This window comes from Mus caroli, chromosome 3, assembly GCF_900094665.2.
Source record: "Mus caroli chromosome 3, CAROLI_EIJ_v1.1, whole genome shotgun sequence".
In the NCBI taxonomy this organism is placed as follows: Eukaryota; Metazoa; Chordata; class Mammalia; order Rodentia; family Muridae; genus Mus; species Mus caroli.
In genome coordinates this window covers 66,558,233-66,583,622 of record NC_034572.1, presented here as the reverse complement: position 1 = coordinate 66,583,622, position 25,390 = coordinate 66,558,233, and positions in this window count along the sequence as shown.

The following is a 25,390-nucleotide window of genomic DNA, read 5'->3' as shown; positions in this document are numbered from 1 at the left end:
ACATATTGAACCTTGGACACCGGTAGTAGCTGACTTCAATACCCTACTCTTGTTGCTGAACACATCATCCATAAGGAAACTAAAATAAGAAACCTTCGAAATGACATTATAAATCAAATAGATCTCATGAATATGAATAGTGCATTTCATCCAAACAAACAAACAAAAAGAATATACTTACTTCTGAGCATCTCATTGAAATACTACTGAAAATGACCACGTACTTGAACACAAAAGCACATCTCAACCGATTCAAGGAAACTGAAGTAACACCCTATTTCCTATCAATCAGCTCATCATGGATTAAAGCTGGTTGCCACCAATAACAGAAATGTATAATCTCATGAAAACTGAAGAACTCACTACTGAATTTAACATAGGTAAAGGCAGAAATGAAGAAAAATGTAAAAATTTCCCATATTTGAGTGAAAATGGATGTCTGCATATAGAAGAATGCAAATAAATGCATGCCAAAATCCCAACACCACATGGCTCAAAGACCTCCAAATAAAACCAAATACATTGAAGACAAAAGAAGAGAAAACGAGTATATAACCTTGAAATCATTGGCAATGGAAAACTTTCTGAACAGAAAATCCTTAGCATAGGATATAAAATCAATTAATAATAGATTGGCCCTTATGGTACAGAAAAGCTTCGGCATGACAAAGGACACTATCAGTGGGACAAAGCAGTAAGTGACAGACTGGCATTTTTTTCCAACTACACATCAAATAGGAAGTTAACATCCAAACTTTATGAAAAACTCAAAAAAAAAAAAACTGAATACCAAGTAAACAAATAACCCATTTAAAACATGAGATACAGATTGAAACAGAATTCTCCAAAAGGGACATTCAAATGGAGAAAGAACTAGTAAAGAAGTACTCAACATCTTGAGTTATCAGGGAAATGCCAATCAAAACTACTTTGAGATTTCATCTTATGCCTTTACCAGTGGCTAAGATCTATAAAATAAATGACAGTGTATGCTGCCAGAGAGTGGTATAAGGGGAATGCTCATCCATTTATAATGAGAGGGCAAATTTTTAGTCTCTGTAGAAATCAGCGTGGCAAATCCACATAAAGATGGCAACTGGTCTACCTCAAATGTACTCTTTTAACATGTACTCAAATGATGCTTCATGCTAACACAGATAAACTTGCTCAGTTGTGTTAATTGCGGCTCTTTTCATAATAACCAAATATTGAAAAGCCATGGATATTCCTCAACAGATAAATGGAATGAATGAAGACAAGTTGGTAATTACATAGTCAGTATTACTCAGTCATTTAAAAATGGCATCATGTAATTTCACTGGTAAACCTATGAAACTAGAAAAAAAAAGCCATCCTGAGTAAGAAAACTCAGAAAGTCAAATATGGTGTGTATTTGCATATATATTTGATATAATGCCAATAACAGTTAAAGTCCATAGATATACAGAGGTTAGATATGCTGTGAAGGACATGAGCAGACAGATAAATCCAGTTATGGATGAAGAGGGGTTGGGGAATGCAATGGTATTATCAAGCAGTGTTGAAAAGTGAAGAGGAAAGAATATATAAGAAAATACACCTAAAATTAAGGGCCATTTGAGTGGTAGTGTGGAACAACAAATGAGGCAGAGCTACCTAAAACATAGACATTTATAAAAGTGATATAAATAAAATGGCCAAATAATAGGAAAGAGAGATTCCCAATAGGAATTCTGTCTCATTTCCTTGATAGACCAACAGGAAGAACCTATTGCTGAAGAAAACACCCATAAAGTTCATTGAACACGGAGAAGTCAAGCTACTGTCTACTTAGAGCATTTACCTTTCCAACTAATTTTCTTGGTACCACAAGAAAATTAACATCTACACACTACCGAAATAGACATATAAATACAATCCTATCTACAAACCCTTCAATCTACATGAGTGTCCTGTCTACAGTATATGATATTGCAATAGTGGCTCAATCTATCAATTGTAGAAGCAATCAACCAATATATGATTTGACTTAATGTCCACTTCAAAAAGTGTAGCCATACCTTATGCTCTTTATATGATGAATACCCAGAGACTAGATAGTCTATGGACCTTGGGTAAAACCAAATACTATTCTTCTACTAAAGGAACATAGCAATAAAATGACTTCTAATGACAATCTTCTATGCTCATACATCAGTTCCTTGCTCAGCCATCATCAGAGAAGCTTCCTCCTTTAGCAGATGGGAACAGACACTGAGAGCTAAATCAAGAGAATATACAGAGAGTGAGAAACCTTGGAACACTAATTGGTAAATGCAGTGTCTCCATTGAATCCCTACTCTCAGGTCTCAGGTAACCCTGCAAAAGAGGAGGTAGAAAGAGTAAAGGAGCAGCAAGAGGAGATAGAGAATACCAAGGATACAAGGTATTCTAAATACAACATGACCAATGAACATATGAACTCACAGAGATTTCATCATGAACATCACCTGCACTGGTATACAACAAATGGTCTCCCAGCACTAAGAGTTGAGGTAGATACAGGCTTCTATTCTTTTTGTTTGTTTGTTTGTTTGTTTGATTGTTTATGTTAATGCCTTGCCTGGTTTCCCCTCTATAAACTCCCTATCCCATCCCCCTATCCCTTGCTTCTATGAGGGTGCTCCACCACCCACCCTCCCATTCCTACCACATTGCCCGAGCATTCTACTATGCTGGGGGGTATCGAGCCTCCGAGCCTCCACAAGACCAAGGGCCTCCCCTACCACTGATGCCAGATAAAGCAATTCTCTGCTACATATGTAGCTGGAGCAGTGTGTACTTTTTGGTTGGTAGTTTAGTCCCTAGGAGCTCTGGTGGGAGGGAAAATGAGGGGGCTCTGGTTAGTTGATATTGTTGTTCTTCTTGTGGAGTTGCAAACCCACCATTGGGGGCCCCTTGCTCCAATGGTTGGCTGCTAGTATCTGCATCTGTATTGGTCGGACTCTGGCAGAGCGTCTCAGGGGACAGCTATACCAAGCTCTTGTCAGCAAGTACTTCTTGGCATCCACAATAATGTCTGGGTTTGGTGTCTGCAGATGGGATAGAACCCCAGATGGGGCAATCTCTGGATGGCCTTTAGTTCAGTCTCTGCTCCACTCTTTGTCCCTGCATTTTCTCTTAATCCAGGAGAACTTTCCATTTGATAATTATTTGCACTTGAGTAGGCCACAGGCATAGAGTAGATTGACTACATCAAAAGAACTCAACAGCATCTTTGTAGGTTTATTATCTCATTATATCATGACTTTTTCCTTTTCTTTTAATTTAATTTTGTTTTCTTTTTAATTGTAATTCTTTCTCACTTTTCTACTTTATATGTTTTTATATAAGAGACTTTTGTTTTGTGTTCTATGCTACTGAATATAGAGAACAATGGGTTTCTACTTTCATATTGTACCTTTTCTAAAGTAACACTTTCATTTTTGTTTACTTTGTCTTATTCCAATTTGTTTGCTTTATCTCATTATATTATATTGTATTGTATTTATTATTTTCTAGAAGCCTATTGGCTTTCCTTCCTTCCTTTCCTTCCTTCCTTCCTTCCTTCCTTCCTTCCTTCCTTCCTTCCTTCCTTCCTTCCTTCCTTCCTTCCATCTCCCTTTCTTTCTTTCTTTCTTTCTTTCTTTCTTTCTTTCTTTCTTTCTTTCTTTCTTTCTTTCTTTCTTTCTTTCTTTCTCATCATAGATAAAAAGGGAATGTATAGAATTAATTAGTTAACTAGACTCAGCATGTGCACCTGCCCAAGAGCTCTCTGGATTTGCTAATGAAAGACACCACACACACACACACACACACACACACTCTAATTTTGATATACTACCTTGACTAGCTCATTGCCAGGGACTTAGGCTAACAATCACTACACTGCAGTATTTTGGAGTTAACCTCTAAAACTGGAGCCACGGATAGTTACTAACAACAGTGTGAGTGCTGGTGACTGAATTCTGTTCCTTTGCAAGAGTATCAAGTCCTCTTAATCACCAAGCTGCTAGTATTTTTTATCATAAAGGAGTTAGTATATAGGCAACGGTAGCACATTAAGAACAGAGTCCTATTAAATGATGTAAGAAATATTTACAGATTTAAATGAAGGATTTTTTCCCCTAGTCATTTTTTTTCTTTCAGATGTTAGGCCAATGTTTAGATGAAAATTATATGCTGTTCACAGTTAAATATCCCACTTCAAGTTATGAATTTGAAAGCCCAATATACAGCAGGATTCTTACTTCCAGTTCTATAAAGTCAAGAGGATTTTAAAACTCACTTATTAAGGATATTCTACATTTGACTTATATAGTGATTGAACACACACACACACACACACACATACTCCCAAATTTAGAACTTGGGATAACTAGTATCAAATTTCTAATATTTACTCTGGAAAGAGAAAAATTGATAGGACTGGGTGCCCTGCATTTCCAACAGAGACAAGCGCAGCAATTGATCTGTGACTTCTACCTCAATCTGAGCTAGATGCCTTTGCTGTTATTTATCTCAATGATAACCATTTTCTCTTATTGGTTTTCATAATTTCTTCCACACATCTAAGTCATATCATTGCTAAAATACCCATGAGACTCGTGTACAGTATACCCATGATGTTATTATTATATGTTATTAGATATTATTATATGTTATCTGATGGACTTTGGCATAGTGGTTGGACACTGAAGAATCTAACTTCTTCACCAGATCAATATGTCCATTGATTTACACTTTTATGAGTTTGTTGGGAAGTAATGAAAATCAGGGATAAGATCTTGTTAGAGGAAGTTGGTGATTTAAGTAGGACATGGGATGAATATTCTCTGCCCACAGTTGCTCCATGGATCATTTTGTTTCCTGCCCAGCAGGACCTGAGTTGGTTCACTTCACTAAAAATTACCACCATGATGTTCAGCCTTACCCCCAGTGATGAGAAGCCATTGGATCAAGAGACATTAAACTACAGCCACTGAGTCTCTTAGTCACTTAAATCTTTGCTTCTATAAACTGTTTCCTCAAGGTGTTTTTCACAGTGAAAAAGTTTGAATGATAACACACATAACATATAAGAAAAGTGGTTACTGGAGATCTAGTATAATTTTACTACATACCAGGCACTTTTCTAAAGCCTCAATATTAACTTAGTCCACACATTGACATTTCAATTAAGTTTAATGCATCCTTTGTGATTACTATAATTAAACTTCTTAGGTATGTTAACTTAATAGAGAAAAAAAGAATTATTTAATTCTCTGAATATTACAAAGATTGACAGCAAGACTTGTCAACTTTTAATTTATAAGGATTTTGAGCTAGAGATCACATAACCAAATCTCCAAATTTGAGCTAATAGTATAACAGAGAAAGAGGCAGCACCTGCTAAAAAGAGACAGAGAGAAAACTTGTCCCATAGTTGCACCTGAAGGTTTACCGCCCACTGAACTGAACACCTCCAATTCATTCTAGACCCCAGCTCTTAAGTCTCTTACCATTTCCACAGCATGGTTTATGGCTAAACGTCCAGCACATGGATAATTGGAATATAACCCACAACTATACTGGAGCAAGTAGTAACATTATTGCCTCTATTTCAAGAAAAAAGAAATTGAGTCATGAATCACCTCAAATTCTCATTCTGAGCTCCTGAGATCCATGTATCATGTTTGATAACTTGTAGGCGAATCACACTGTGGAGGAATCCTAGATACAGTGTTTTGATCATTGCTTTAGTCCTCACAGGAAAAATAGAACTGTTATGACTGACACATAGCCGGAGGTGAGAAGAGGACTAAATATAGGGCATGGGTTATTCAATAATGCAGCGTCAAAAGAAAAATGTCCTAGGGAAAGAAAGATATATTAATTTTTTTGTGGGGAGGTGTGTCTGCAATACTTTCTCATCTCCCTTTTCTGTTGTCAGCCCTGGTCTTTCCTGTTGTCCTGGGAAATGTGATCACTACTCAGGCCATTTTGTGTTCACTTCGTGGTCCATCCTGAGCAAGTTGTCAAGGAGACACAATGCTAGGGTTGGCTTTCGGGTGCTAATAGGGAGAAGTTCCTCTTGCTTTCTGAGGAAAGCAATTGGCAGCTTCAGCATATGGTTTTGATGCTTAGAGTTCTATTTTTCCACTGTACAAGAAACTTACCTTCAGAATCACTGGGATGAAGAAATGGCGGAACACTGTGAAGATAAGGAGCAAGGAGGGTTAAGGGAAGTCCCAGCTTCAGAAAGCACGATTTCATCTGAAATGTGTTTGGCTACTTTATTTTGCAATGTAGCCATTTGTCATTCCCATGAAACTGATTAATGCAGTAGAAAATGAGACAAGCTTTGAGAAAGAAATTGATAGTTTGAAATTAAGCTAGCTCACATGAAGAAGAAAAAAAATGCACTGATCAGCCAGAGCAGGTGTTACAAAAAGATGCAGAAAGATACAGTTCATGAGATACAAGATCAAAGCACAGGCTCAGGATGACATGAATCCCAAAAGCCTGACACAGTGGCTGAAGAACTTACTGCCACATGTCATTGGCCAATATCCTGTGGCTAATACACTTATATCTGCCCTGGAAAATTCAAGCTTAGAAGACAGGAAAAAAGCCAGGGTTAGAAAGATGGTTCAACCTGTAAATTGCTTTCTAAATAAGCTTAGCCACCTGAGTTTGAACCTTATATAAAAGGCAGAATGAAAGAAGCAACGTCATAACCTCTCACCTCCATGCACTTACAGTAGGTATATGTGTGGGCACATTCCCAGTTGTATGCACATATGCATAATAATAAATATTAAAAAAATAAGAAAACCCACTATACATAAAATCCAAAGAACAAGAAGCTGATTTCAAATTCATTTAGCAATAGCACTGCCAATAAATCTTCAAAGAACAGAAAAGGGTGGGGAAGTATGTAGCATTAATGCCATTCAATTAACTATGAAGATGGGGTAGTATTTAGTAAACGCCTGTGTGGGTTTCTGGGAAATGGTTGAATCTGGTAACATTATGATATCCGTTATCATATTTGTGTTCATACATGTGTTAATAATATAAATACAACTATTATTGTCAAGTCTTGATTTTATTTTTAGTTCACAAGGTATTGTGTAAGCCATTTTAAAATAAGCATTAAATATACTTAAACTACTCTCTATATTAATTGTATAATCTATTCATGGTAGATGTGACATTTGAAATAGCTCAATCCTAGCCCTTCCCTATAATCTCTCAAAGTGCCTCTGAATTCATTTATTTTCCACAGCAGGTCTTTTACACATCTGTACTTGGTTTGCTTGTTTTGGCCCACTTGGATGCTTTGTCAGGTATTCACTTTTCTTTCTTCTCATGTGCCCATCTCAGTGCCAACTTTGCACTGTGATCTTTTTATTGGGACATCAGTTTAAGAGTGGAGTTGATTGAATAAATATAAATGGAATTTTATACATAAAAGCCTAGCACACTACAAAGCTGGAACTAAGGCTCTACAAATCGCACAAGCTTTACTGTCGCAGATAAAACTAGCGAACATTCAAAAGAAAAATCAGGCAGAATCAATTCATGATGACATTTTGTTTCAGGGTAAGGAGGGTGCACAGAAATTCCAACTGTGCATATTCATTTAAATTTAAGATTTTAAGAGTTGACAGAGACCATCAATTCATTCTTGCTTTAGGCTTAGAGTGTTTCAGTTGGCATCTTGAAATGTGTTCACTTTCAGTATCTCATAGAGGTTACTAGAGGAAAAACAATGTGCCTACAAGCTTTTAATAGAACAAAGTGTATAAATGTCAGCTCTATACACAAATTCAGGCACGGGTGTCTCAGATCAGCAATTTGCTTTAGCTTTGCTCCTGACGCACAAGAATGTTAAGTACTCAAGGGATTAAACTCTAGTCCTTTTGGGTTTTGTACACAAATAGGCTGATTTGGTCTAGTAATCAAATGAGATTTGCTTTACAAGAAGATGTGGGGAACAATTACTGAAATGAAACACAAATTGAAAGAGAAGCTGGTTGCTGAGCTAAAAGGAGTGCCCTTGTTAAGTCTGAGAACAAAGACGAAGGCCACCAAAATAAACCATCTACTGTGAATGAGGCAAGTATCTTTATAGTCCTGGTAGGATGTTCAAAATATTGTTCTTAAGAACTAGACATTTTATGAAGTGCAGTGATTTAAGCTAATTTGAATTCTTGTTTTACTACCTTGCATATAAGCATGACTTGGAATCAAGTAAGTATTGTAGAATTCTTCAGAAGAGTTTGTGTGTAAAAGAAATAACAATTAACTCTCCCCAAATGGGAAAACAGTATGGAAATATAAACAACTCCTCTCCTAGAAGTCTGTGTTTTTTATTTTATTTGTCTGTCTAGAAGCTCTCAGAGAAAGAGCTTACACACCTACCTTGGATAGAAGGTATAGAATTAAACATTAACTCAGCACAAGACTTAGCTTAGATCAATTTTTACTAATGAGTTAACTAAATATAGAATTTATTGTCATGTATCTTTTAAAAACAATGACAGAACAATTGACCTATTTTATTCTTATGGAGATATGATGATACCTCACTCCCACTACCCACCCACATCTCTCTCTCTCTCTCTCTCTCTCTCTCTCTCTCTCTCTCTCATCTCCAAAGGGAATATTGTGTCTCCCTGTCACCTTTGAGAAGAAACTTAGATCTATGTACTGAAAACTTACATTGCTTTTCTTCACTACTCTTTCCTCATTTCTTAAACATTGGGAATTATACTCAGGCATGCAGTTGATCCCCCTGGATCTTTAAATTATATGCATCATATTCTCAGCTCTCAGCTTTCTGAAGCATCAACCTACTTATCCATAACATGTATGTAAAGGACCTGGTATAGATTCCCTGATCACTAAAATTTCCATGAGTCACACTTAGTAGTCACTTGGTTATGTGTGCCATGTTTTCCTGGTGTGTCCATGACCCTCTGGTTCCTCCAATCCTTCCTCAACCTCCTTGGCAGGCATCCCTGAGTTTCTCCTAATATTTAGCTGTGATACTCTGTATCTGTACCCATGAGTTGCTGAATGAAGTTTCTTTGGTCTCTTTAATGACTATTCTGCTAAGATCGGCACACCCTCAGGCAGGATAAACTGTAGACAAATGGCTTTGTGCCTGAGTTGGTGTCACAATCTCTAGACTTGAGGCCTTGTCTGGTTACAGAAAATGACCATTTCAGGGTCTTTGTCTCCATTACTAGCAGTCTTTTTAAGAATTAGTCTTGTAGATTTTATTGAGTTTCCATTGAAATGTTTCTGCCTGCTCCTAAGATGCCCCCAACTCCCCTAGTTTCTCCAAGTACCTTGCTTTCCACCATCCACTTCTTCCTGCTCCAAACCCCACCCATCCCCAGTCCACTGATCTTCTATTTTCCCTTCTCAGGGAGGTCCTTATATTCTTCCTTATGTCCTCTTACTAATTAGCCACTCTCTGTCTGTGGACTGTAGCCCATTTGTCTTTTACTTTACAGCAAATATCAACTTATGATTGAGCACATACCACATTTCTTTTTCTGGTCTGGCTTACCACTCAGGATGATCTTTTCTAGTTCCATCCATTTCATGACATCCTTTTATAACAGCTGAGTAATTCTCTATTGTGTAAATGTAACATAAATTTCTTTAACCAATTTTTGCTCAAGGGACATCTAGATTGTTTCCAATTTCTGGCTATTATGAATAAAGCAAGCAGTAATGAACATAGTTGAGCAACTATGTATCTGTGATAGGATTGAGAGTACTTTGGATATTTCTCCAGGAGTGGTATAGCTGGGAATATGGTTTCCAATTTTTGGAGAAACCACTATATTGTCTTCCAAAATTGTTGTAGATGTTTGCACTCCCAACATCAATGGAGGAGTGTTCCCCTTGCTCCACATCCTCACCAGCATGAGGCATTTGCTTTTAATCTTAGCCATTCTGACAGGTGTAAAATCACAAAGTCATTGGTTTGCATTTCTGTGATAGCCAATGATGTTAAACAGTTCTTTATGTGTTTCTCAGCCAATTAAAATTTCTCTGTCGAGAATTCCATTTAGATATGTACCACATATTTTAGTTAGGTTGCTTGGCATTGGTGTCTACTGTCATGACATATATATTAGCCCTTTGTCAGATGTGGATTTGTGAAAATCTTTTCCTATTCTGTGGGCTGCCATTTTGACCCATTGTCAGTGTCCTTTCCTTTATAGAAACTCTTTGATTTCATGCGGTCACAATTGTTAGTTGTTGCTCTTAGTGTCTGAGCTATTGTTGTTCTGTCCACAAAGTTGTCTTCTGTACTAATGTATTCAAGATTATCCCCAACTTTCTGTTCTGTCAGGTTCAGTGTATCAGGTTTCTGTCAGGATTATGTTGAGGTCTTTGATTCAGTTGAACTTAAGTTTTTCACTGGGTGAAATATATGGGTCTGTGTACATTGTTCTACATACTGACATCTAGGAAGACCAGCACCATTTGTTGAAGATGCTTTCTTTATTCTATTGTATATTTCTGGCTTCTGTATCAAAAATCATGTGTCCATAGGTGTGTGAATTTATGTTTTTAATTCAATTCCACTGATCAACATATCTGCTTTTATGCCTATACCATGCAGTTTTCATTACTACAATTCTGTAGTACAGATTGAAATCAGGGATTGTTATAGCACTACAAGTTCTTTTATTGTATATGATTTTTTTAAACAATCTTGGGTTTTTGTTTTTTTGTTTTTTTTTTAAAGATTTATTTATTTATTATATGTAAGTTCACTGTAGCTATCTTCAGACACCCCAGAAGAGGGCGCCAGATCTCGTTACAGATGGTTGTGAGCCACCATGTGGTTGCTGGGATTTGAACTCTGGACCTTCGGAAGAACAGTCGGGTGCTCTTACCCACTGAGCCATCTCACCAGCCCGGGGTTTTTGTTTTTACATATGAAGTTGAGTATTTCTCTTTAAATGTCTGTAAGGAATTGCATTGGGATTTTGATGGGGATTACATTAATTCTATAGATGGCTTTTGGTAGGATGGTCACTTTTACTCTGTTAATCTTGCCTATTCATAGATAAATGACATATTCTAATCAGAGCTGAGAGTGTTCCCTCCAAGATCTGTATTTAACAAAACTGGAGAAGTATTCTTTTGAGTTATCAGTTGGGGTTGTCAAAGGAATTTCCAAAAAATTGTAGACTATTGCTATTGTTCTTGCTTCCATCCCACTACCACTTCCTGAGATGGATGATAAATCCCTAGAGCTGAAGAGAGCATGCACTTCAGAAAATCAATCCTGAAGCTCCTGAGCTGAAGTTGACTTGAAATGCCTTTCAAAAGGACTAACTCTCCTGGTACCAAAAGGTACCATGCAAGCTTTCAAGGAAGGAAGCAATCAACAGTCCTAGACAGCTATGTTGTCTACAAACTGCAATGACCAGAAAGGATTGGTAATCTTAGGGATGTAAAAGTAGGACGCATATCTGGAAAATCAACAATAGAGATGGAACATAAAACCATGCCAGGAAGATTGGTGAGGTAGAACAGATTGAGATTCAGAGATTCACTGGGCACACACCTGAGACTTAGGTGACTCTCTGTTCCTCGCCAGACTCCTAGCCTAGAACACTTAGTATGCTGCTCACATAACAGATATGTTTTCTAAGCTCACAAACAGATTCCTTCATGCTAATGAGGCTTAGCCAATAAACTTTCCTTCCTAGATATTCCTCTCTGCAAAAGGTATTTAATCTCAGGTCCACCCTGAGAAGTGTTTATGGTATGTATCCATTTACCACCATGAAAAACCAAGAAACTGTTTAGAATCATGGACTGTTTCTTTCATCAAGATCCACCATGAGGAGCCATGGAGGAAGCCTTCGACTAAGGGGCTGCAGCTTAATTCTCCTGTAGAAGGCCTCTCTGTGTCCCCAGCCCCTACAGCCACCAAGCTTCCCTCTGCCAAGAGAATCACCACAGGGACAAGCCAGAGTTTGCCTTTCCCAAGGCCCTGGCCTCATTGCAGAGCCTGGAGACCCCCAAACCAGCTCCAGCTTACCCATGTGTCAGACTGGCTTTCCTACTTGAGTTGTGTCTCAGCACTTCCTTACAGCCTGGCATCTGCCCTTGCAGCAGTGGGATAAGCACAGTCAAACTCCCTGCATCCCACATTCCCCAAGAGGCTGTGCCCATCTGCAGAGCAGATGCCAACCCACAAATAGCTAATTGTTCTTAAGGCTACAAATTGGACTTGAGGCCTCTCAACGAGGGGATAAATATTCCTGGTACTGGAAATCAAGCCAACTAATCAGGACTACTAGTCAAATCAGAAATTATGGTGGATTTCTGTAAACTCCCATTTTACTAAACCAACATAATCCCTAAATACACCTACAATAAAACTCCTGAACCTATGACAGGGCGATGGAAATATTGTAAGAGTCCAGAGAACAGGAAGTTTGCTATGATATTTTGTCTTCTAGTAATGTCAGAATGTACACTCATGAAGTCTCACCAACAGGACTGTGTAAGCCTGATGTAAACAAGGAAACAGACATGCAAATGTGAAGGGGAGAAAGCTTGGAAGGCCTGAGTCAGGAACAGGCAATTAAAGAATGATGACAACCAAAAAAAGTTTTCCCAAGAAAAACACACAATTGGTTATTCATTTCCAAATGATCAGCCCTGAAAACAGATACATAAGAGTAATATTATACAGAATAAACAGGGTGTATTTATGTATAAACACGTTATGCATGTGTGTCTCTCTCTATATATGTATATATGTATATACCATTTTTAAGATATGTGTTATATAAGAAACATGAATAGATTGTATATTAAAGTATATATTTAACAATATAAAGAAAAAGAGGTCATGAATTTGGAAGAGAGCAAATACAAGCTCATGGACACAAGCTTGTATGGGAGACTAATGAAGGAAGAAATATTATAGTTATAGTATAATTTGAAATATATATATATTTGTATATGTGTATGAATATATATATTCATACACACACACACACACAAAGGGCTCTTAATGGCTCAAGGGGCTGTTTTTGTTGTCTTTTAAACAACATTTTCTTCAAAATGGAAAATTTAATTCATATTAAAGGAAAAGAAAACTGAACCTGGGCTTGGAAGGGCAGACTGAAAATGTCTAAAATATGCACGTACATAAAATAAGCTTGAAGTACAAACATACTAAAAATAATGTGTGATTAAATTTTGTATAATGTAAGCTTACATTTTAAATTCTTTAAAATAGCTTCATCCACATAGTTTTTTTTTATGATATAACATTGATCACTTCTTTTTTTAAATTAGGTATTTATTTCATTTACATTTGCAGTGCTATCCCAAAAGTCTCCCACACCCTCCCACACCCACTGCCCCAACCACCCACTCCCACTTCTTGTCCCTGGCATTCCCCTGTACTGAGGCATATAAAGTTTGCAAGACCAAGGGGTCTCTCTTTCCAGTGATGGCCGACTAGGCCATCTTCTGGTACATATGCAGCTAGAGACACGAGCTCCGGGGAGTACTGGTTAGTTCATATTGTTGTTCCACCTATAGGATTGCAGATCCCCCCAGCTCCTTGGGTACTTTCTCTGGCTCCTCCATTGGGGGCCCTGTGATGCATCCAATAGCTGACTGGAAAAGTCATGACTTATGAAACAAAGTTCTGCTCAAGTATGATAAAATACTCAGGTAAGTACATGATAGAAATCTATGATAAATTATTTACATATGTTTTTGTTCCAAATATTTGTATTTATGCATATATTTATAGCATTTATAGGTCACTCTTTACTTGCTGAGCCATCTCACCTTCCTCCACACATATTTCATGAATATTTTATTACTATCTTATGAAAAATTTGTATTAATAATGTTGTCAATCATTAATCTCACTTTACCTCTATGAAGATGTCATCATTACTTTTCTATTTCTGTGAGTAGACACCATGACCAAGAAAATTTAAAAATGAAAGCATTTAACTTATTTATAGTTTCAGAGGATTGGTCCATTATCATCATCGTGGTAGATATGGTAGCAGACAAACAGACATCATGTTGTACCTTTAGTTGAGAGCTTTACATCTTTTCCATTTTTAGGCAGAAGGCAGAGACAATGGGCCTTGAAAGGGCTTTTGAAATCTCAATGTCCTCTCTCCTTTCCACCCCAGACACACATTCACCAACAAGGCTACCCTTCCTAAACCTTCCCAAAAAGTTCTACATCTGTCTGGTCTGACTAAGTATTAAAATGTATGAGCCTCCCCAGATCATTCTCATTCAAACCACTGGAGACTGATAACACACTATTTTCATTTTATAAATAATAAAAAAGAATGGGAAATATCTAAGAATAGTTTACCATTGTTGTAATATTAAGTTATAAATTTCATTTGAGTACTTATCTACTTGTTAGATTATGTTTTATGTTATCTCTAAACTTATGTTATCTCTATACACAAATTACCTAGGAATCTTATTAAAATGCAAACTCTGGCTTAGTAGGTCATAGATGGTCACATATGCTACATTTAAACCAGCTTATACACAGTCTACTCTAAAAAGTAAAGCTTAGATTATTTTTATTTCCACTGAGCCATTTCTGTTCCTAACAGGCCTTTAAAAGGATTTTATTGTTGTTAAAAGTCAAGTGGATAGTAGTGTTTAAATGAATTTCATAACCAGACACATACCCAACAATTAATAACTTGGACTGAGTAAGGATAGGTGATTGTAATTGTTTAATGTTGTGACTATGAATCTTGCCTTTGTGTTCTTTTCCCAGAGATATGATGCTCTTGGCTCTTTTTCTATATTCTGAAAAATACTCCCACTGAAATGGATGTGATATTTAATATTGTTTTTCAACTTGACATGGTCTAGAATAACCCAGAAGAGAAAGCATCCCTTCTTACTCCATCTGCAATGCCAAAAACAGCTGATTTCACCTTTAACAAGTTAATGGTAAGAGCTCTTCTTCTGTCACACATCACTACCATAACACTGCCAGGAAAAGTTTTCTATTTTAAGGTCATTTAAAGCAATAAATATACTTTATTATCTCTGTAGTCTCTCTCTCTCTCTCTCTCTCTCTCTCTCTCTCTCTCTCTCTCTCTGTGTGTGTGTGTGTGTGTGTGTGTGTGCGCTCACGTGTACACATGCAACTGTGTGGGTAAGTCTACTGAGGACAGAAAGAAATGTTGGATCCATTGGCATTATAATGATAGGCAGTTGAGAGGTGATTTGAGAACTAGGATCCAAACTCAGGTTCTCTGTAAGACCAGGAAGTGTTCTAAACCACTTAAATGAGCCTCCATCCCCTACATTTAGTGTCTTGTATGAGCACACTGTACTCATCTAAGTAATACAGTATAAAATCCCATTGTGTTGTTGTAATTGCTTGGACAAAATCCATTTCAAAAGGCACCTTTCTATCATAAGTTGAAACTTCATTCTACTACAAGTTCTCTATGAGAGATGGGCTCCTTTTAATCAGTTGTATTAACTATAATGATCGAAAAATGAAGAGAAGTAAAGGTATGTATTAAAGACTTCAGGCCAGCCCTCAGATGCTCCAGGAAGGCTAGCAAATATGAGATTGAAATTAAGCAATTAGAAACAAAACATATGCCATGTTTCTGAAATACCTACAGGCTTGATTCAAATAGAGGCACTGTAAAACACAAATGTTAACACTGCCACTCTGTTCCAGTTTCGTCTGGGCATTGTGTCAATGCCAAGTGCTGTTGAATTTACCACGTGTAAATATCTCATAAAAAGAGTGGAGGGAGCCGGGGGTGGTGGCACATGCCATTAATCTCAGCACTTGGGAGGCAGAGGCAGAGGCAGGCAGATTTCTCAGTTCAAGGTCACCCTGGTCTACAAAGTGAGTTCCAGAACAGTCAGGGCTATACAGAGAAACCCTGTCTCGAAAAACAAAAACAAAAACAAAAACAAACAAACAAAAAAAGAGTGGTGGGTGGGTATCTAATTTTTCAGCGATGTATTGAAATAGTAAATGCAAACATGTATCCAAATGGCTGTCATGTACAGAAAAGCTATAAAATTCAATCTTTCATTTTTTTAAATATCATTTTGCTAAATATAGGAAAAATAAAGTACCAAGTCCTAGGTCTGAATATAGGTTTGCCTATGAGCCTTCTTTTTGGAAGAAAGTTTTTTTAAAAAACAATTTATTTATTTATTATTTATACATATTGGGTATCAGATGCCATTACAGATGGTCACAAGTCACTAGGTGGTTGGTGGGAATTGAGCTCAGGACCTCTTGAAGAGTAGCTAGTGCTCTTAACCACTGAGAGATCTCTCCTGCCCTCAGATAAAAATTTTAAGCAAAACCATGGTACCCTGGCTATTCCTCAGCTCCCTTCAACATAAGAGGATAGCCAGAGAGTCTCATTTACATACACTGTACTTAAATATATAATATAGTAACATAAATAGTGAGATATTATAGAGATTATAACAAGTATCAAGAACTCATATAAGTTATGACTCAAACATTTCCTAGTTTTATTTAATTCTGAATAATGTAAAATTTAAGTATTTTGATATTTCGGGAATTTTTTTTATCAAACTTTAGAATTCTTTCCCTATTTAAAAAATTCTTACAATTAAATAACTCTATTCATGCTCTGCTTGTATATATTACTTTGAGAATATAGATGGATAGATGCATCATCACACCACCTTCCTCATTTTTTTATAATAAAATATGCTATGGACTCAACAATAGTACATTTATTTAGTTTTAGAATAACCCCAAGAGAAAATATGTAAGACTAAATAACTTCATTGCTTCATCTCTCTTATTTCTTCAACTAGGGGGTGAAGACTATACTTTCAAGGACCATTCCTATAATTCCTTAAATGAGAATTGTTGCGGATAGCTCTGGGGCTAATTGTATTTTATGTTAATTCTGTCCTCCTGTGAGAGGCTACAAACAAGGAATGTGTCTGCACTAAGGTCATTTCCTGAAAACTTTCTTGCCACCTTAATTTATAAATAAAGGCTAGAACTGGCGATTGGGTGGAAAAAGAGGGGAAGGTGGAGCTGAAGGTTTTGGGAGAGAGAGAGAGAGAGAGAGAGAGAGAGAGAGAGAGAGAGAGGATGACAGAGGAGTAGGAAGAAGGAAAATAGAGCAGAGGCACCTGTCCTTGAGAAACCTCAAGTTGTAAGGGGTCTCTTATATGTGGAAGATGGTAGTGTATAGGTAGATCTGCCCAATGTATGCACAAAGCATGTATTCATATTAATTGAGTTGTGCTTTCATTGTCGGGGCTTATTTGGGTTGGAGATTTACTGCAACAGAGAATGTTGATTTATCTCATGGCTCTCATTTCAGGATTAAAAGATGTGTGCATAATTTGGATGCTATTAATTCAAGACTCAGGACTAAATAGAAGTTCAGGCATACTTAAATAATTCTTTAAAAGTACCTTAACTGGTCAAAAACTGACTTCAAACTTTAACTCAAAAAAGTTGGTGCAGTGGAAATTTTAGGGTTCTTTGGAGAGTCAGTTGTGTCAAATGGTGTTTTGCTGGGGCAAACACGTGAAGAAGTGTTTTCCTGAAGCAGACACTGGTGAAAGGGTGTTTCATTTCGCTAAGACAGACTTGTGAAGAAACTTTCACTGAAGCAGAAATAGGTGAAAAGATGTTCAAACTTTGAGGGTGCTTGTATGCTGAGGCTTCTTCCAGTTACCAAGGACTCACATGAGTGGCAGTGATGCCACCTAAGACAGAGCCACATGGAGTTTGCTGAGACAGGCTCAGTTGCTGAGACAACACATGTGGTGAGGCAAGACCCCTGGAAGACATGTGGTGTTTGGAGGGAGTATAAAACGTATTCAACGGACTGAGGGTGCTGCTGGTAGAGCTAGCTGTGCAAAGATTCTTGGTATTGAGTCTTCCCTGATCATCACTTCGCTGAGAGAGGCACAGCAAAGAACTTCCCCTAGTGTCCCTGCTGGTCTGAATCCAGATCTCTTGTTGACTTGCCCAGATTTGGCTGAGGCCTGGCTCTTCCTGATAATTTGTACCACTGCTGCTGCTATCCTGACATTATGGGACTAGACTGCTGGTATATCCCTGAAGTATTTGTGAGTGGACTGAGCTGCTGCTGCTGACCTCTGATCAAAACTGCTGATTTCCTGACAGCACAGATTGGATTTGCTCCTAATAACAATGTCTAAACATGTTCACTTCCCCTTATCTATTCTTTTCCACTACCTTGGAGGGATGGGTAGTGGGCTAGTAGGAAGGTAAAAGTGTTTAAGAACCATCATTAAAAGTAGGCATTTAAAATATTAAATTACAAACTGGAAGATGCTCATACTCCTCCTAGACCTCTCCTCTAGAGAAAGATAAGACATTTTATGGCAAGTTGGAAGTTACAAACTGTGTAGGAAAGCACGGTTATATTTTTGTGATGTTTTTTGCTTGTTTGTTTTGTTTTTTCAAAACTCCAATTTATCTTTGAGAAATGAATAAATAACCCTTGCCAAGAACCGTATAATAACTTGCCATACATACTATACTTTACAGAGTATTTCCATGTATAGCAATTCATGAAATCACACACCGAGAATATCAAGAGATGAAGAAATGATACTATACACATGGTTTATTAAACATTAGTATTTGAACTTACTGACAAGTACACCCAGAGCTTTCATGGTCATACTCTCATGTTCAAGTTTAGACAATTCTCTGAGCACAGAGTCAGGGCCCTGGTTTGAATATGCTTCTCTTCTCTGAAATAGGTAGAAGAGACCCAGTCCTTTTGTGTCTAAAAAGTTTTTTGTTTTGTTTCTTTTTCCCTGAACTCTGCACTTAAATATTTCTGTTTCTAAATCTTCAAAGTTTACTGATCCCTGATGGAAGAGTTTTGATGAAGACACTTCACTTACACCTCAGTGTCCAAAAATGTTTCACTCTCTCCACAGTGTCCAGGTGTGGCTTTCTATATTTGTCTTCATATCGTGAAAAATGAAGCTTCTCTGATTATAATGACTGGGCAATACTTTATCCAAAAGTATAGCAGAATGTTGTTAGGAGTCATTCTATTGCTATGTCCCTCGAGCAGAGCAGTAGTGTCTGGCTTCCTCCAGGTCCCTGGCTTATCTAGTTTCAGGTTCTTGGCTACTAAACAGTATAAGCCATGGGTTCCATTTCATAGATATGGGTTTGAATTCAATCACACAATGGTCGGTTATTTCCACAATGCTTGTGCCACTATTATACCAGCATATCATGCAGGCAGGACACTATTGAGAACTCCAAGGTTTGTTGCTTTGTTGGTATTTTACTCTCTCTTCCGATATTATACAGAGAGTACCATCCAGTACCATGAACACTAGTTAGTGGGGTGAATCTTCTAGGTATGTACCAGATCTGTTTCTTCTTTTTCAGTTTCCCCAAGCAGATATGTGTTTTTTACAGATACCTTTGGCCAAGAACTCAATTAGATGTATTCCATTCCAGACGCTGGAAGTTTCACCTGGTGGCTTAATATAACTAGGTGGGGAATTGTCTCTGCCATTATTTAGTGACTCCACTTAGAGTGAGTTGCATATAATAACCAACAACCCTTTATCATGCAAATGCTTGTTGTAGGAGTTCCTCTGTCAAACTTTGGGCCTGAGGGTCCCAAGACATATACTAGCCCAGATTTGCCATTCTGTTAATCCTAAAAATATAGTTCAAGGCACTTTAAATTGCATGAGTATTTAATGAATATGGTTTACAAAATAAATTCCAAGGAGCAATATTTAAAATGAAAATGATATTTGTAAAAGATTACTCATGAGCAAGATGGTAAACAGCAACTTCTTTTACCTTTAATCATCGCTAAAACTATCCTTAAATATTTCTGTTCACAACCATAAAATCCCCAAAGTGTAGTTTCTCCTAAACAATTGTACATTGTACCACTTATTGTAGAATTAACAAAATAGAAACAATGTTGTTTAGAGATTACTAAAGATAGATCACTTTCTATCAGTTTATAAGGGAGTAGCTTTTTGAATTTTAACATAGGTCATTGAAAATTTATATAGGTTGTTGAAATTTCTTTCAAGATGTATCACACTTTAATTTAGAACAATAGCCTGATAGATGATGATGATATAGTAATAATTTATGCCTGGTTATCTACAAGGATCTATAATAGCTGCATTGGTGATTTTAATGTTGATGTGTTAAAGTCAGCACAATAATACATAACAAAAGGGAACAGATAGATAGCGCAATGAGTAACACACTTTTTGCAAAGGCATGAGTACCAGAGTTCAAGAAACCCAGGCAACTGTCCAATGCACAAGCCTACTAATGTGTGATTTCAGTTCTGGTTTGCCATAGGATTGCTTGGCAACTTGGTTAGCTCAACTAATTCTTAGGAATAGGGTGCTATGTTCAGTTGGAGAGGCTCAATGAATAAGGTTAAAAAGCCATCAAAATGACCCCCAATCTAAATCTTTGTTCACACACGCATACACACACACACACACACACACACACACACACACCAAGCATCTACAGACATACATGTGCCCAGATAATTGTGAACACACAAAATAGACACAAATACCATACACATGTAATTGAAAAATATTCTAAATGATTTAGCTCAATTAAATATGTCCAATAAAAATTTTTATGTTTTGATTACTCTGGATTCCATCATATTTTAGCTGTTCAATTTAAAGTAAATATAATTTGTTTATCTTCATCTTTATATTCTACTATAATCTATGATGATAACACCTAACAGGCTCAATTAATAAGTCTCATAACAACTACCCAATCTAAATACTTAATGATTAATTACACTTCATTTGGATTTCCTTGGACTCAAGCCTCCCTTTCGACCTCTAAACAGTGATCAGTGTACACAGTATACTTTTTTTTATTACAAATAGATTACCTGAAATATTTTGCACATTTATTCAATACATCTACATTGAGAAATTTTAAATAGATCTCTGTAAACAAATGTCTCTTTTAAAATTTATTTGAAGTTATAATATATAATCTACCATGTTGACACTTGTAGCAATTTAACACAGTAAATCTGCACGTCTCTAGCACCCACACCAAGAATCATATGGTTCCTCTTAACACCACACTGTCTTCTTTTGAAACTGTTACACTATTACTGAAAGGGGCTTAGCATGTCTGTGTGATACAATCTCATTAAAAATATCTCCTTTAAAATAAGTCAGAGGATTCACTCCACCCAATGCCTTCACAGATAATAAAGCATAAAGCCAATATATGTGATTATTATTTTTGATGCACATTATAGCATCCGGTAAAATGGTGTTATTTTGCTAAAAATTTTTTTCTCTTTAAAAAGACGTGCTATTAGAACTTAGTTCAACATTGTTAATAATCCTAGATCATATCTTTATTTTACAGATATGTGGCATTTTTGTTGTTGCTTTTCCTGACCATGTAAAGGGGAATACCTCTGGCTAAAGAAAGAAATATTGCTCCCCTTTCTATTTGACAGTGTAACTATGTTTGAAAAATGAGTTAGATTAAGCTAGTACAAGAGAGCAGGACTGACTTTATAAGGACATGTAAAGAAAGCATTTTTCCATCATGATACTGCACAAAACTTATACAGAGACTTACTCTGTCACGGCAACCTACACAAGAGTAAAAACAGTTGAAAGAGCTGTCACAGTTGTTATTAATGATGAAATCTTTATCTGTTTAGTGTTGGGCTGTTGTCCAATTATTTTCTGTGGCTCTCAAGGTCTGCATAAATTTGATAAAATTTTCTTGTTTCCATCGAGATTTTTTTTTCTGAGGCTCTTTTCTGGGCAACCCTCCAGAATGGCAAGCTCAAGTAGATTTTAAAATATCCTCTCCATATATCACCCACACTTGTCCTGCTTGGGATAGATTGATGTCTGGGCTCAGACAGTTGTAACTAAGCTGCTTTTCTTAAAAAAAAAAAAGGCTCAGTTTGCTTCAGCTGTAGAGGGGGGAGTTTTGCTCAGTGACTCTGATAATTTCAGAGTCTGCTGCTAATGAGTCAAGCGCATGCTCAAGAGTTTCGATGACTATACTGAAAAAGGGACATCTCTTCCAAAGACCAGGCCCAAACTCACTCATCTCTCTTTACATATAACATTCCTCTTCTCTGGGGATTAAGTATGATAATAAGGGTTTCTAGAGTTTACAGCTCAAGAAATGAACAACTGATGGACTGACAGGATACTGGGATTTAAATTTAGACATTCAATTTATTAGTCATCTTTGGTCCTTATAAATAAGATTCTTAAATAATTTATAAACTAAAATTAGCACTACCTTCTCTATAGACATAGAGATTCTTTTCCAATGGCAAAGGTTTCTGAAAGATGATAGAGAGGAAGAATGACAATCCTAAATACAAAGGCCTCCACTTTGGACAAGAAGCCAGCCACCACATCCCACCTGTGTTACTTACAAGTATAAGCACAAGCCTCATGAAATCTATGCCACTGAATTAGTCTAGCATAGTCCTAGAGGTAAACTTTATTTTTGCCTGTTACGAGGATAACATCCTTAGTTAAAAAGAACGAGAAATATCTCCCAATAGAATTAAAGAGCTATGCTAAAGTTCAGTGGAGACAGGGAAGCAGAACTAAAGCCCTAGATCTTCTCGTTTCTGAACCATTGCCCTTTCCCCTCAAGTCATAATCATAGTCTAAGTAAATCCTCATTTACTGCAAAATCAACCATGAAAATGCCCTTAGATAGATGATCACAACAATCTTTTATTAAGTATCAACTGCGTGATTTCAGCAATGATCAAGACAGACATAATAACGCTTAAATTTTCTCATCTATCACTAATAACTCATTGACATTGACATTACGCTCATTGACAAAACCAAACAAACAAAAACAGCATTTAAATATTATTCTGCTCATGCAATCTTCAGGCAAATGTGTGGGAATGATTGAAATACATATCTAGTAGTTTCAATTGGAAGGGATGAGTTCAGGTGTGGAGAATTTACTTGTTCTGGAGAAGAGCAGAGAGGCTGAGGAAGAGAATTTTATAGGCCAGAAGGAGGGAGCTACCATTCCTTTATATATGAGCTTTCTCATATATAAAGCAGGGTAATGAAAGCATCAACATTATAGGGAAATGTGGATATATTGCACACTAATATATCTCTATTGAGCTTGCACTTATTGCCATTGTGATTATTATTTTTTAAAGATGTGCAATGATAAACTATTTTCAAGATCACAACTATATTTTGCTCATAATCATCTGTGAGCTATAAAGGATACATCCCTTTTAATAAAACATTTCTTGCAAAATTGCATCCAAGGCATTTCCTGAGTTGAATTGAAAGCTGTGAGCAATAGGATTAGAACATTAAATATGTATTGTATATAAATGACTTTATACTAAGTTTGAACTAAAAATAATTGCTGATCAAGGTGTTAAAACTTAGAAATGTAAGGTGAAACATTTTCACATACATCTTCTATCATTAACTGGCTTGACCATCTCTCTCAGCTTACTTGTATAGAAAAATTACACTGCATCACTTTCCCTAAAACTTACCACTCTTAACACTCTAGTTTGTGATTTTATATTTAAAGGCACATTATACACCATTAAACATGTAAAAATATTCTACATTTTTGCTTCAACTATGGGTGATAGATTCATTACCATTTGTGTTTTCTATGGCATTTTTATGTTTTTCTAAATGCCAGGTCTACAAATAAAAGGCTATAATAAGCATTAGATATAACATCACTGAAATGAAAAGACAATAATCTATCTAAAAATTAAATCATAATAACAAAAGTCATTTTTTGATGAGGTATATATGGGGTTTAACTTAAGTAGGAAACAAGTTCACATTAATGCATCTCGAGAAAAATCAACATTAATGTAACTTCAGACATAATGTGTACACAGTTGAAGTTTGATAATTAGGAGATTGTAGCAAGAGATTCAAAAGTGTGGGGCCAGCATAGATGATATGTTGTAACCTAGTCTCACACACAAAGAAAATATTACCCTCTCTGAATATATTTCAGCCGTCACAAGGATTGTGTGGGGCTTTGTTTTAAAAAGTGGATAAAGATATTCTTTATAAAGAAGTATTTTCCTACAATCTTTGAACATAACCTGATGTGCCATGGATTATCCTAGAGGGGCAGGATTGTACATAATCACTCATAACCCCAAATCTTCTGGAAATGCTCTCAGATCATTTTGGAGTTGTTACAGATAATATTTCACATTGACCAATAGTTTTAGGAAGGCTTCCCTCTGGCTATTGTACTGGCTTGTCTTTATTAGCTTGACACAAAATAGAGTTACCTGGGAGGAAGAAATCTTAGGTGAGGAACTGCCTCCATTATACTGGCCTGTGGGCATTTCTGTAGGGCAGTTTTTTAATTAATGCTGGCTGTAGGAGGGATCAGCGCTTTGGGACTGTGCCATCCCTGGGCAGGTGATCAAGGGCTGTATAAGAAAGCAAGCTGAGAAAGTTATAGCGAGTAAGTAATCCATTTTCCTCTGTGGTTTCTACTTTAAGCTTTGCCTTGCCCTTGCCCTTGAGGATTGTAACCTGTAAGCTAAACAAACCATTTCTCTACAAGTTGTTTTGCTTGTGTTGTTTTATAGGAACAATGAAAAGGTAACTAGGTTAGCTATAAAAGTTGCCCACATTATTAGTTTTAGTTCTTCAAAGAAAGAAAAGTAATTTGATTTATATATAGAGAGACAGATATTCAAAGAAAGGGATTAGGTCTTCTATTTACCAGAGTTCACTTGAAAAATAACAATAATAAAATGAACACCCCTTCATATATACATATATGTATACATATGCACACATACACACATACAAACACACACAGAGTGACTTTACTTTACAGAGCTTCATTTCTTTCAAGCATCCAATTGTTATTTCTTTGTTCCACAAAAGTAGATATCTCAATTGGTCTTAGGTATATGCCAGAAACCCTATATATGCTTTGATGCCAATTAAAGAATAAAATTGCCAGCAAGAAAAAGGCAAGCAGGTGGAGAATAAGATTTTCCTTCTTCTTTTCCATTTATATAGGTTGCTACCGGAAAGTATGAACCAGATGTAAGGCAGATCTTCCTACCTCAAGTATCCAATCAAGAAAAATCCTCACACATATACACAGCAACTTGGCTTTGGTTATTTCCTGTGAAAGAGGAAAATTACTGACCACCAGAACTCTCACCCCAGAGTACATTCTGAACTCTCACACCAGAGTCAGACCCCCTCTCAAATGAAAACTGTTCCGGGGACATTTCTGAGATAAGGGTTTCCTGGAACG